Consider the following 13,336-nt stretch of genomic DNA (forward strand, 5'->3'; position numbering starts at 1 on the left):
TTTTCTCTCTCTGCCTTTCCCTCCCCTTTCCTCTCTCTGCCTTTCCCTCCCCTTTTCTCTCTCTGCCTTTCCCTCCCCTTTCTCTCTCTGCCTTTCCCTCCCCTTTCCTCTCTCTGCCTTTCCCTCCCCTTTCCTCTCTCTGCCTTTCCCTCCCCTTTCCTCTCTGCCTTTCCTCTCTGCCTTTCCCTCTCTTTTCTCTCTCTGCCTTTCCCTCCCCTTTCCTCTCTCTGCTTTTCCCTCCCCTTTCCTCTCTCTGCTTTTCCCTCCCCTTTCCTCTCTCTGCTTTTCCCTCCCCTTTCCTCTCTCTGCCTTTCTCTCTCTGCCTTTCCCTCCCCCTTTCTCTCTCTGCCTTTCTCTCTCTGCCTTTCCCTCCCCTTTTCTCTCTCTGCCTTTCCCTCCCCTTTTCTCTCTCTCTCTGCCTTTTTCCCTCCCCTTTTCTCTCTCTGCCTTTCTTCTCTGCCTTTCTCTGCTCCCCTTTTTCCCCTTTCTCTCTCTGCCTTTCTCTCTCTCTGCCTTTTCCCCTCTCTCTCTCTGCCTTTTCCCCTCTCTGCCTTTTCCTCTCTCTCTGCCTTTTCTCTTCTCTGCCTTTTCCTCTCTCTCTGCCTTTCTCTGCCTCTCTCTGCCTTTTCCTCTCTCTCTGCCTTTTCCTCTCTCTCTGCCTTTTTCTCTCTCTGCCTTTCTCTGCCTTTCCCTCCCCCTTTCTCCTCTCTCTCTGCCTTTTCTCTCTCTCTGCCTTTTCCTCTCACAGTTCTGCAGTACCCACCTGTATTTGTTGCCAAAGTTAGTGGGGCTGTACACTATTCCCCGTCCAATAGCAACGTGGCTCGATGTGTCACTCAGTCCTAGATGTATGATTGGCCCACTCTCAAACAGCTGACACCCCCCCAACTAAACACTTCTTCAACTGAACTCGATCTATTTCTCTATTTGTATCCAGGTGTCCCTGTGATCTCTGTATTCAACAACACATGGTGGTCAGACAAGTATTTATCATGTAGGACCTGATTTTGGCCAGGATTCAATCCCACAATGCAATGTTCACGGTAAATGCTGCATATGTCGGGTTTATTCTGAAATGACCTTTTTAAATGTCTAAAAGCAGGGATGGTATTGAATCCTAAATAGAACCTGGTTCTGTCTGGAACTAGAGGCTGGTCTCTGAGCATTGGGTAAAAACTGGGAAGTGGATTCTCACGGTGTTCTGGAATGGGTTTAGTCCCTCATCTCATTAATATTGTATCACAGGAAACGTTCCAATGTAACCTAGAGGAAATGATGTCATCCTCTAGCTGGGAGCTCATTGGTGGATATTTTGATCTCCCAGACAGGAAATAACCGTGAAGGAAGTGTGTGTGTGTGTGTGTGTGTGTGTGTGTGTCCCTACAGCTGTCCAGAGCTCTGATCTGGTGGGACGTTAACTAACCTCTGACTGGAAGAATTTCTTAATATTTTCTCTCTTAAGGCACAGCCATTATCATGGAGAATGATCTGTTGATACAAACACCGTCTCTCACATGACTTCCTGGTCTCACACTCCTCACAACTGGAATCTGGTGCTTAATCTCATAATTCTCACGTAAATGTGACCCACTGTGATCTAGCCAGAGGTCAACGCTGTGGTGTAAGGATGGATGGATGGATGGAAAGGTGTGTGTGTGTGTGTGTGTTTGACTGTTGGTTCACACAGGTGAGAGGTTAGACCGCCATTGTAGTTCTGATAATGCCTGTGTCTGACTCAAGTGTTTCTGGGTAATTTACTAAATGTAACTATATATAAAAATATTCCAAACCTTTTTTTTTTTTTACTTTGAGAAACTGGAACTTTTCCTTTGTTTTATTTTTTTTGGTGATTAATCTGTTGTGCCATTGGTTCACCTGGATGCCAACAACCAATAAAAAAACTGGGATTTTGAACACTACTGCCTGTCTGTTTCTAACTGGACCACTTCCGGTTCAACTACAACACATTGTGATTGGTGAGTTTACGTCGTCCTGTCAAATCATGAAGTGGAGGATTTAATTTGTGATGGAACATTTTTCAGCTCCACCCTCTAAAGCATTTTAGTGCACAAGCTCCTCCCTCTAAAGCATTTTAGTGCACAGCTCCTCCCTCTAAAGCATTTTAGTGCACAAGCTCCTCCCTCTAAAGCATTTTAGTGCACAGCTCCTCCCTCTAAAGCATTTTAGTGCACAGCTCCTCCCTCTAAAGCATTTTAGTGCACAGCTCCTCCCTCTAAAGCATTTTAGTGCACAGCTCCTCCCTCTAAAGCATTTTAGTGCACAGCTCCTCCCTCTAAAGCATTTTAGTGCACAAGCTCCTCCCTCTAAAGCATTTTAGTGCACAAGCTCCTCCCTCTAAAGCATTTTAGTGCACAAGCTCCTCCCTCTAAAGCATTTTAGTGCACAAGCTCCTCCCTCTAAAGCATTTTAGTGCACAAGCTCCTCCCTCTAAAGCATTTTAGTGCACAGCTCCTCCCTCTAAAGCATTTTAGTGCACAAGCTCCTCCCTCTAAAGCATTTTAGTGCACAGCTCCTCCCTCTAAAGCATTTTAGTGCACAGCTCCTCCCTCTAAAGCATTTTAGTGCACAGCTCCTCCCTCTAAAGCATTTTAGTGCACAAGCTCCTCCCTCTAAAGCATTTTAGTGCACAAGCTCCTCCCTCTAAAGCATTTTAGTGCACAGCTCCTCCCTCTAAAGCATTTTAGTGCACAGCTCCTCCCTCTAAAGCATTTTAGTGCACAGCTCCTCCCTCTAAAGCATTTTAGTGCACAAGCTCCTCCCTCTAAAGCATTTTAGTGCACAAGCTCCTCCCTCTAAAGCATTTTAGTGCACAGCTCCTCCCTCTAAAGCATTTTAGTGCACAAGCTCCTCCCTCTAAAGCATTTTAGTGCACAAGCTCCTCCCTCTAAAGCATTTTAGTGCACAGCTCCTCCCTCTAAAGCATTTTAGTGCACAAGCTCCTCCCTCTAAAGCATTTTAGTGCACAAGCTCCTCCCTCTAAAGCATTTTAGTGCACAAGCTCCTCCCTCTAAAGCATTTTAGTGCACAGCTCCTCCCTCTAAAGCATTTTAGTGCACAGCTCCTCCCTCTAAAGCATTTTAGTGCACAGCTCCTCCCTCTAAAGCATTTTAGTGCACAAGCTCCTCCCTCTAAAGCATTTTAGTGCACAAGCTCCTCCCTCTAAAGCATTTTAGTGCACAGCTCCTCCCTCTAAAGCATTTTAGTGCACAAGCTCCTCCCTCTAAAGCATTTTAGTGCACAGCTCCTCCCTCTAAAGCATTTTAGTGCACAGCTCCTCCCTCTAAAGCATTTTAGTGCACAAGCTCCTCCCTCTAAAGCATTTTAGTGCACAGCTCCTCCCTCTAAAGCATTTTAGTGCACAAGCTCCTCCCTCTAAAGCATTTTAGTGCACAGCTCCTCCCTCTAAAGCATTTTAGTGCACAAGCTCCTCCCTCTAAAGCATTTTAGTGCACAGCTCCTCCCTCTAAAGCATTTTAGTGCACAGCTCCTCCCTCTAAAGCATTTTAGTGCACAGCTCCTCCCTCTAAAGCATTTTAGTGCACAGCTCCTCCCTCTAAAGCATTTTAGTGCACAGCTCCTCCCTCTAAAGCATTTTAGTGCACAGCTCCTCCCTCTAAAGCATTTTAGTGCACAGCTCCTCCCTCTAAAGCATTTTAGTGCACAGCTCCTCCCTCTAAAGCATTTTAGTGCACAGCTCCTCCCTCTAAAGCATTTTAGTGCACAGCTCCTCCCTCTAAAGCATTTTAGTGCACAGCTCCTCCCTCTAAAGCATTTTAGTGCACAGCTCCTCCCTCTAAAGCATTTTAGTGCACAGCTCCTCCCTCTAAAGCATTTTAGTGCACAGCTCCTCCCTCTAAAGCATTTTAGTGCACAGCTCACCCTCTCCCTCTAAAACATTTCAGTGCCCAGCTCCGAAAATAATCCCTCTAAAGCATTTTAGTGCGGGGAGTCCCCATCTCATCTGGAGTTCTCAAAGCATTTTGAATAGAACGGGGAGTCCCCTCCATCTCTAAAGCATTTTGAATAGAACGGGAGGCTCTCATCCCTCTAAAGACATTGAATAGAACGGGAGTCCCCATCTCATCTGGAGTTCTCAAAGGATTAGGCATTTAGAACGGGAGCCCCATCTCATCTGGAGTTCTCAATAGGATTAGGACATTGAATAGAACGGGGAGTCCCATCTCATCTGGAGTTCGTCAAAGGATTAGGACATTGAATGCGGGGAGCCCCATCTCATCTGGAGTTCTCAAAGCATTTTGAGTGCGGGAGTCCCCATCTCATCTGGAGTTCTCAAAGGATTAGGACATTGAATAGTGCGGGGAGTCCCCATCTCATCTGGAGTTCTCAATAGGATTAGGACATTGAATAGAACGGGAGGTCCCCATCTCATCTGGAGTTCATCAATAGGATTAGGACATTGAATAGAACGGGGAGTCCCCATCTCATCTGGAGTTCTCAAAGGATTAGGACATTGAATAGAACGGGGAGGTCCCCATCTCATCTCTCAAAGGATTAGGACATTGAATAGAACGGGAGTCCCCATCTCATCCCAATAGGATTAGGACATTGAAAGAACAGTTTTAGGACATTGAATGCGGGGAGCCCCATCTCATCTGGAGTTCATAAAGCATTTTGAATAGCACAGTCCCCATCTCATCCTCAATAGGATTAGGACATTGAATAGAACGGGAGTCCCCATCTCATCTGGAGTTCGTCAATAGGATTAGGACATTGAATAGAACGGGAGTCCCCATCTCATCTGGAGTTCGTCAAAGGATTAGGACATTGAATAGAAGGGGGGAGTCCCCATCTCATCTGGAGTTTCAATAGGATTAGGACATTGAATAGAACGGGGGTCCCCATCTCATCTGGAGTTCGTCAATAGGATTAGGACATTGAATAGAACGGGGAGTCCCCATCTCATCTGGAGTTCGTCAATAGGATTAGGACATTGAATAGAACGGGAGTCCCCATCTCATCTGCGTTCCATTCATTCTATTTCTAAACACATAATCCGATCAATAACTTTAGGATCACTGGGCCCTGGAGAGGTTGGAGCTCTAACTTACATTTAGGAGGTCCTCTGGGCCCTGGAGATTGGAGCTCTAATACCAGCCGAGGCCCTCTGGGCCCTGGAGAGGTTGGAGCCTAACTTTACCAGCCGAGGTCTGGGCCCTGGAGAGGTTGGAGCTCTAACTTACATTTACCAGCCGAGGTCCTCTGGGCCCTGGAGAGGTTGGAGCTCTAACTTTACCAGCCGAGGTCCTCTGGGCCCTGGAGAGGTTGGAGACTTTACCAGCCGAGGTCCTCTGGGCCCATCTCACTTTCTGCCAAGGTCCTCTGGGCCCTCAACTTACCAGCCGATTGGGCCCTGGAGAGGCTCTAACTTACATTTACCAGCCGAGGTCCTCTGGGCCCTGGGAGGTTGGAGCTCTAACTTACATTTCCCCAGGTCCTCTGGGCCCTGGAGAGGTTGGAGCTCTAACTTATATTTAGCCGAGGTCCTCTGGGCCCTGGAGAGGTTGGACATTACATTTACCAGCCGAGGTCCTCTGGGCCCTGGAGAGGTTGGAGCTCTAACTTATATTTACCAGCCGAGGTCCTCTGGGCCCTGGAGAGGTTGGAGCTCTAATTTACATTTACCAGCCGAGGTCCTCTGGGCCCTGGAGAGGTTGGAGCTCTAACTTACATTTACCAGCCGAGGTCCTCTGGGCCCAACTAACTTTACCAGGAGGTCCTCTGGGCCCTGGAGAGGTTGGCTCTAACTTTACCAGCCGAGGTCCTCTGGGCCCTGGAGAGGTTGGAGCTCTAACTTTACCAGCCGAGGTCCTCTGGGCCCTGGAGAGGTTGGAGCTCTAAACATGTACCAGCCGAGGTCCTCTGGGCCCTGGAGAGGTTGGAGCTCCATCATTTACCAGCCAAGGTCCTCTGGGCCCTGGAGAGGTTGGAGCTCTAACTTTACCAGCCGAGGTCCTCTGGGCCTGGAGAGGTTGGAGCTCCAACTTTACTAGCCAAGGTCCTCTGGGCCCTGGAGAGGTTGGAGCTCTAACTTTACCAGCCGAGGCCCTCTGGGCCCTGGAGAGGTTGGAGCTCTAACTTATATTTACCAGCCGAGGTCCTGACAGACGACCACGGCTCCATGTGTGGCCAACTCCTTTAGATCTTATTGGGATCCCATTAGCAGACCCCCTCTGTCATTCTGCCCCTGAACAAGGCAGTTAACCCACTGTTCCCCTGAACAAGGCAGTTAACCCACTGTTCCCCTGAACAAGGCAGTTAACCCACTGTTCCCCTGAACAAGGCAGTTAACCCACTGTTCCCCTGAACAAGGCAGTTAACCCAATGTTCCCCTGAACAAGGCAGTTAACCCACTGTTCCCCTGAACAAGGCAGTTAACCCACTGTTGCCCTGAACAAGGCAGTTAACCCAATGTTCCCTGAACAAGGCAGTTAACCCAATGTTCCCTGAACAAGGCAGTTAACCCACTGTTCCCCTGAACAAGGCAGTTAACCCACTGTTCCCCTGAGCAAGGCAGTTAACCCACTGTTCCCTGAACAAGGCAGTTAACCCAATGTTCCCTGAACAAGGCAGTTAACCCACTGTTCCCCTGAACAAGGCAGTTAACCCACTGTTCCCCTGAACAAGGCAGTTAACCCACTGTTCCCCTGAACAAGGCAGTTAACCCACTGTTCCTCTGAACAAGGCAGTTAACCCACTGTTCCCCTGAACAAGGCAGTTAACCCACTGTTCCCCTGAACAAGGCAGTTAACCCACTGTTCCCCGGTAGGCCGTCGTCCTGCCCCTGAACAAGGCAGTTAACCCCCTGTTCCCCGGTAGGCCGTCGTTCTGCCTCCTGAACAAGGCAGGTAACCCGCTGTTCCTAGACCGTCATTGTAAATAAGAATTTGTTCCTAACCGACTTGCCTGGTTAAAGTTCAAATTGAAAAAACAACTCGGTCAAATAGAGGTGTTTTGTTAAACTAATTCTGCTTTAGTCATTTGAGATGGGAGTTCTGTATGTTGCCTTGAATTCGTTCTGGATTTGGGGACTGAAGAAACCCCCGATGGCTTTAAAAAAAAATGTAACCTTTATTTAACTAGACAAGTCAGTTGGGAACAAATTCTTTTTTTTCAATGACGGCCCACCGGGGAACAGTGGGTTAACTGCCTTGTTCAGAACAACAGATTTTTACCTTGTCAGCTCGGGGATTCGATCTTGCAACCTTTCAGTTACTTGCCCATGCTCTAACCACTAGGCTACACTGCTGCCCAAGCCTTTATATAAGTTACCTACACAATTTAAACATGTCAACTATTTCTCTCTCAAACAATTGATGCAGTTAATCTACCAGGAAAGACTGGCATGTTTTAAGTTCTGTGTGTGCAGTTAAATTTAGGCTTATTACTTACATATCACATTAGCTCAACTGTCCCGTGCGGGGGGGGGGACACCGATCCTGTGATCATCTGCATATGTAAAGGCCCAAGGCAAGTGCCCTGAGGTACGCCGCACTTTTACATATGTTCGACAAGGTTCTATTGGAGAAGTAACTCTTCTACCATGTGATGTCATAAGTGAGTTTAAAAAATCAATAACATAAAAGGTCTGAAGTCTAACTCATATTTTTATTGATTTATTTTAGCCAATCACCTGAGTCAGTGCAGTACAAGTTGAGTGCCCTTCCCTATATACATGCTGAAAGTCAGTAGTTGTCTTTTTTTTTTTTAAAGAGCATTGCATTTGTTCAATGCTCCCGATGCAACACAACTGGGGTTTGCAGGACCTGGTCTTCTGAGATGGTAGCAGGACAGACCTCTTCCCATTTTTAGCAACCATTGAGTCTATATGTTTTGAAGAGCTTGCACCCAGCAGTTTAGTCTCATACATTTTTTTGGGAGAAATGTCCTCCGGTCTGATGAAACAAAAATAGAACTGTTTGGCCATAAAGACCATCGTTATGCTTGGAGGAAAAAGGGGGAGGCTTGCAAGCCGAAGAACACCCGTGAAGCACGAGGGTGGCAGCACCATGTTGTGGGGGTGCTTTGCTGCAGGAGGGACTGGTGCACTTCACAAAATAGATGGCATCATGAGGAGGGGAAAAGGATGTAGATACAGTGAAGCAAACAAGTATTTAGTCAGCCACCAATTGTGCAAGTTCTCCCACTTAAGAAGATGAGAGAGGCCTGTAATTTTCATCATAGGTACACTTCAACTATGACAGACAAAATGAGAAAAAAAAATCCAGAAAATCACATTGCAGGATTTTTAATTAATTTATTTGCAAATTATGGTGGAAAATAAGTATTTGGTCACCTACAAACAAGCAAGATTTCTGCTCTCACAGACCTGTAACTTCTTCAAGAGGCTCCTCTGTCCTCCACTCATTACCTGGCACCTGTTTGAACTAATCAGTATAAAAGACACCTGCCCACAACCTCAAACAGTCACACTCCAAACTACACTATGGCCAAGACCAAAGAGCTGTCAAAGGACACCAGAAACAAAATTGTAGGAATTGTGAAAACTGAGTTTAAATGTATTTGGCTAAGGTGTATGTAAACTTCCGACTTCAACTAGGTGGTGTCAGACGAAGGCCCCAAAAATGGTTGAAGACTCCAGCCAACCTAGTCATAGACTGTTTTCTCTGCTACCGCACGGCAAGTGGTGCCGGAGCGCCAAGTCTAAGACCAAAAGGCACTTTAACAGCCTCTACCCCCCAAGCCATAAGACTGCTGAACAATGAATCAAAATGGTGACCCGGACAAGCAGGCTGTCATGTGCCTTTTACTGAGGAGTGGCTTCTGTCTGGCCACTCTATGGTAAAGGCCTGATTGGTGGAGTGCTGCAGAGATGGGAGAACCTTCCAGAAGGACAACCATTTCCACAGAGGAACTCTGGAGCTCTGTCAGAGTGACCATCAGGTTCTTGGTCACCTCCATGACCCTTCTCCCCCGATTGCTCAGTTTGGCCGGGCGGCCAGCTCTAGGAAGAGTCTTGGTGGTTCCAAACTTCTTCCATTTAAGAATGATGGAGGCCACTGTGTTCTTGGGGACCTTCAATGCTGAAGAAATGTTTTGGTACCCCTTTCCCTGATCTGTACCTCACAACACAATCCTGTCTTGGAGCTCTATGGACAATTCCTTCAGCCTCATGGCTTGGTTTTTGCTCTGACATACACTGATATTGTGATGTCATTATGGAGTATTGTGATGTCATTATGGGGTATTGTGATGTCATTATGGGGTATTGTGATGTCATTATGGGGTATTGTGATGTCATTATGGGTTATTGTGATGTCATTATGGGGTATTGGGATGTCATTATGGGGTATTGTGATGTCATTATGGGGTATTGGGATGTCATTATGGGGTATTGGGATGTCATTATGGGGTATTGTGATGTCATTATGGGGTATTGTGTGTAGATTATGAGGATTTTATTTAATCCATTTTAGAATAAGGCTGTATTGGGATGTCATTAAAAGGGAAAGGGGTCTGAATACTTTCAGAAATGCCCTGTGTCTGGTATTGTGTATTAGACCTCGGTATTGTGTTGATATGTAGTGTATTGATATGTAGGCTCTGTGTGATTGATATGTAGGCTCTGTGTGGATTGTCATTGATATGTAGGCTATTGTGTATTGATATGTAGGCTCTGTGATGTCATTTGATATGTAGGCTCATTATGTGTATTGGGATGTAGGCTCTGTGTGTATTGGATATGTAGGCTATGTGTGTATTGTGTTGATATGTAGGCTCTGGGATGTATTGTATTGGGATGTCATTATGTGTGTATTGGGATGTCATTATGTGTGTATTGGGATGTATTATGGGCTATTGGGATTGATATGTAGGCTCTGTGTGTATTGTGTTGATATGTAGGTTCTGGTGTATTGGGATGTCATGTAGGCTCTGTGTGTATTGATATGTAGGTTCTATGTGTATTGTGATTGATATGTAGGCTCTGGATGTATTGATATGTAGGCTCTGGGATGTATTGTATTGATATGTAGGTTATGTGTGTATTGGGATGTAGGCTCTGTGTGTATTGGATTGATTATGTAGGCTCTGTGATGTCATTTGATATTAGGCTCTGTGTGTATTGATATGTAGGCTCTGTGTGTATTGATATGTAGGCTCTGTGTGTATTGTGTTGATATGTAGGCTCTGTGTGTATTGATATGTAGGCTCTGTGTGTATTGTGTTGATATGTAGGTTCTGGGTGTCATTGTGTTGATATGTAGGCTCTGTGTGTATTGATATGTAGGCTCTGTGTATTGTGTTGATATGTAGGCTCTGTGATGTATTGTGTTGATATGTAGGCTCTGTGTGTATTGTGTTGATATGTAGGCTCTGTGTGTATTGATGTCATTAGGCTCTGGGTGTGTTGATATGGAGGCTCTGTGTGTATTGTGATTGATATGTAGGCTCTGTGATGTCATTATGTTGATATGGATGGCTTATGTGTATTGGGATGTCAGGCTCTGTGTGTATTGTGTTATGTAGGCTCTGTGTGTATTGATATGTAGGCTCTGTGTGTATTGATATGTAGGCTCTGTGTGTATTGATATGTAGGCTCTGTGTGTATTGATATGTAGGCTCTGTGTGTATTGATATGTAGGCTCTGTGTGTATTGTGTTATGTAGGCTCTGTGTGTATTGATATGTAGGCTCTGGGATGTATTGATATGTAGGCTCTGTGTGTATTGTGTTGATATGTAGGCTCTTGTGATGTTTATATGTAGGCTCTGTGTGTATTGATATGATGTCATTGTGTATTGTGATGTGATTATGTAGGCTATTGTGTGTATTGGATATGTAGGCTCATTGTGTGTATTGTATTGATATGTAGGATGTCTGTGTGTATTGTATTGATATGTAGGCTCTGTGTGTATTGTATTGATATGTAGGCTCTGTGTGTATTGATATGGAGTCATTATGTGTGTATTGATATGTAGGCTCTGTGTGTATTGATATGTAGGTTCTGTGTGTATTGATATGTAGGCTCTGTGTGTATTGATATGTAGGCTCTGTGTGTGTTGATATGTAGGTTCTGTGTGTATTGATATGTAGGCTCTGTGTGTATTGATATGTAGGTTCTGTGTGTATTGATATGTAGGCTCTGTGTGTATTGATATGTAGGCTCTGTGTGTATTGATATGTAGGCTCTGTGATGTATTGATATGTAGGCTCTGTGTGTATTGATATGTAGGCTCTGTGTGTATTGTGTTGATATGTAGGCTCTTGTGTATTGTGTTGATATGTAGGCTCTGTGTGTATTGATATGTAGGCTTATGTGTGTATTGATATGTAGGCTCTTGTGTATTGATATGTAGGCTCTGTGTGTATTGTGTTGATATGTAGGTTCTGTGTGTATTGATATGTAGGCTCTGTGTGTATTGTGTTGATATGTAGGCTCTGTGTGTATTGTGTTGATATGTAGGCTCTGTGTGTATTGATATGTAGGCTCTGTGTGTATTGTGTTGATATGTAGGCTCTGTGTGTATTGATATGTAGGCTCTGTGTGTATTGTGTTGATATGTAGGCTCTGTGTGTATTGATATGTAGGCTCTGTGTGTATTGTGTTGATATGTAGGCTCTGTGTGTATTGATATGTAGGCTCTGTGTGTATTGTGTTGATATGTAGGCTCTGTGTGTATTGTGTTGATATGTAGGCTCTGTGTGTATTGATGTAGGCTCTGTGTGTATTGATATGTAGGCTCTGTGTGTATTGTGTTGATATGTAGGCTCTGTGTGTATTGTATTGATATGTAGGCTCTGTGTGTATTGATATGTAGGCTCTGTGTGTATTGATATGTAGGCTCTGTGTGTGTTGATATGTAGGCTCTGTGTGTATTGTGTTGATATGTAGGCTCTGTGTGTATTGTGTTGATATGTAGGCTCTGTGTGTATTGATATGTAGGCTCTGTGTGTATTGTGTTATGTAGGCTCTGTGTGTATTGATATGTAGGCTCTGTGTGTATTGATATGTAGGCTCTGTGTGTATTGATATGTAGGCTCTGTGTGTATTGATATGTAGGCTCTGTGTGTATTGTGTTATGTAGGCTCTGTGTGTATTGATATGTAGGCTCTGTGTGTATTGATATGTAGGTTCTGTGTGTATTGTGTTGATATGTAGGTTCTGTGTGTATTGTGTTGATATGTAGGCTCTGTGTGTGTTGATATGTAGGCTCTGTGTGTATTGTGTTATGTAGGCTCTGTGTGTATTGTGTTGATATGTAGGCTCTGTGTGTATTGATATGTAGGCTCTGTGTGTATTGATATGTAGGCTCTGTGTGTATTGATATGTAGGCTCTGTGTGTATTGATATGTAGGCTCTGTGTGTACTGTGTTGATATGTAGGCTCTGTGTGTATTGATATGTAGGCTCTGTGTGTATTGATATGTAGGCTCTGTGTGTATTGTGTTGATATGTAGGCTCTGTGTGTATTGATATGTAGGCTCTGTGTGTATTGATATGTAGGCTCTGTGTGTATTGATATGTAGGCTCTGTGTGTATTGTATTGATATGTAGGCTCTGTGTGTATTGTGTTGATATGTAGGCTCTGTGTGTATTGTATTGATATGTAGGCTCTGTGTGTATTGATATGTAGGCTCTGTGTGTATTGATATGTAGGCTCTGTGTGTATTGTGTTGATATGTAGGTTCTGTGTGTATTGATATGTAGGCTCTGTGTGTATTGATATGTAGGTTCTGTGTGTATTGTGTTGATATGTAGGCTCTGTGTGTATTGATATGTAGGCTCTGTGTGTATTGTATTGATATGTAGGTTATGTGTGTATTGATATGTAGGCTCTGTGTGTATTGTATTGATATGTAGGCTCTGTGTGTATTGATATGTAGGCTCTGTGTGTATTGATATGTAGGCTCTGTGTGTATTGATATGTAGGCTCTGTGTGTATTGTGTTGATATGTAGGCTCTGTGTGTATTGATATGTAGGCTCTGTGTGTATTGTGTTGATATGTAGGTTCTGTGTGTATTGTGTTGATATGTAGGCTCTGTGTGTATTGATATGTAGGCTCTGTGTGTATTGTGTTGATATGTAGGCTCTGTGTGTATTGATATGTAGGCTCTGTGTGTATTGTGTTGATATGTAGGCTCTGTGTGTATTGTGTTGATATGTAGGCTCTGTGTGTATTGTGTTGATATGTAGGCTCTGTGTGTATTGATATGTAGGCTCTGTGTGTGTTGATATGTAGGCTCTGTGTGTATTGTGTTGATATGTAGGCTCTGTGTGTATTGTGTTGATATGTAGGCTCTGTGTGTATTGATATGTAGGCTCTGTGTGTATTGTG

The sequence above is a fragment of the Oncorhynchus nerka genome, linkage group LG26 (assembly GCF_034236695.1).
Source record: "Oncorhynchus nerka isolate Pitt River linkage group LG26, Oner_Uvic_2.0, whole genome shotgun sequence".
Classification (NCBI taxonomy): Eukaryota; Metazoa; Chordata; class Actinopteri; order Salmoniformes; family Salmonidae; genus Oncorhynchus; species Oncorhynchus nerka.